The 860-nt window shown below is 42.4% G+C and overlaps 2 protein-coding genes across 3 annotated transcripts in view; one reads left to right on the top strand and one right to left on the bottom strand.

Annotated features, from left to right (window-relative positions):
• The window catches only part of LOC108755402 (carbohydrate sulfotransferase 11-like), a 30,747-nt gene that overhangs the window by 20,951 nt on the left and 8,936 nt on the right, over positions 1-860 (top strand). The window contains exon 1 of one of the 2 annotated variants that reach the window (XM_018498364.1): positions 235-626. The exons of the other annotated variant lie outside the window; for it this stretch is intronic. The gene's annotated coding sequence lies outside the window, so the exon portion shown is untranslated. Of the gene's footprint in view, positions 1-234; positions 627-860 lie in introns of those variants that run through there. 2 annotated transcript variants of the gene reach the window in all.
• The window catches only part of LOC108755403 (inactive hydroxysteroid dehydrogenase-like protein 1), a 21,099-nt gene that overhangs the window by 15,084 nt on the left and 5,155 nt on the right, over positions 1-860 (bottom strand). The gene's annotated exons all lie outside the window — the stretch shown is intronic.

The raw sequence follows: 860 nt of genomic DNA, 5'->3' as shown, positions 1-860 counted from the left end.
CGGATCACTCGCTCGAGCTCATCAATTATACATCGTGTGATTTGATTTCGCATGGCCTTTGGTTTCTACGAATATACGAATGGATTTAAGTTGAAAGTGGGGAAGCCCGTGGATGCGCCCGGGTCGGAGGAGGATGGACCGATTCGGGGCGATCGAAAAGAGAACGAGAACGCAAGAGCAGAGGCGCGCGCAGCGTCTCTTTCACTTCACACACCAACACATCATCGTTTCGTTCTTGAGACCTAACGCGATCGCCGGCTGCTTACGTTGATCGGCTGCTTGACCACTCGTGTTCTCCTTACGGTGCGCGGCATCCACCGATGAGTTTCGCGTTGTCGAGCGGGCAGTCAATTTATTGTACTTTCTGTACAAGGTTTCAAAAAAAGTGAAACGGAAGTGAGGTCTCTTTCGTGAGAATTCTGTGACTCGAAGGGATATTTTTGGAACGAGCGGATCGGCCGATTCATCAGGGGAACTGATAATTCGCCCTTGAAAATTTAAAATCTTTATGAATGTCTGGAGAAGGTCGGTGCGCTTGACCGTGCGCACCGAAGAATTTGCTCCGAAGGAATTGTACCGATTCTGAATACGCCTTACTTGTCTGGTCATCTGCCAGTTCACGAAGTGTAAGTTTGAAAGACTGAATGTCTGGTCTTTTGTATCTATATCGCGTATTTATATTAGGTTGAGTAAAAAATCATCATATTTTTTAGCTCAAAGTTGTATATACAATATCTCCGTCAATAATGAATGAAATTCAAATTTAAAAAAAGAGTTTTAAAGCTTGAAATCTCTACTTTTAAAAGCTTATCACATTTTTTAAGTTTATATGAGTTTGATAATTTTTACATACCAAAAAA

Source organism: Trachymyrmex septentrionalis, unplaced genomic scaffold, assembly GCF_001594115.1.
Source record: "Trachymyrmex septentrionalis isolate Tsep2-gDNA-1 unplaced genomic scaffold, Tsep1.0 scaffold87, whole genome shotgun sequence".
Classification (NCBI taxonomy): Eukaryota; Metazoa; Arthropoda; class Insecta; order Hymenoptera; family Formicidae; genus Trachymyrmex; species Trachymyrmex septentrionalis.
Note: the sequence above shows the minus strand (reverse complement) of the source record. Positions and strands in the feature narration are given on the sequence as shown.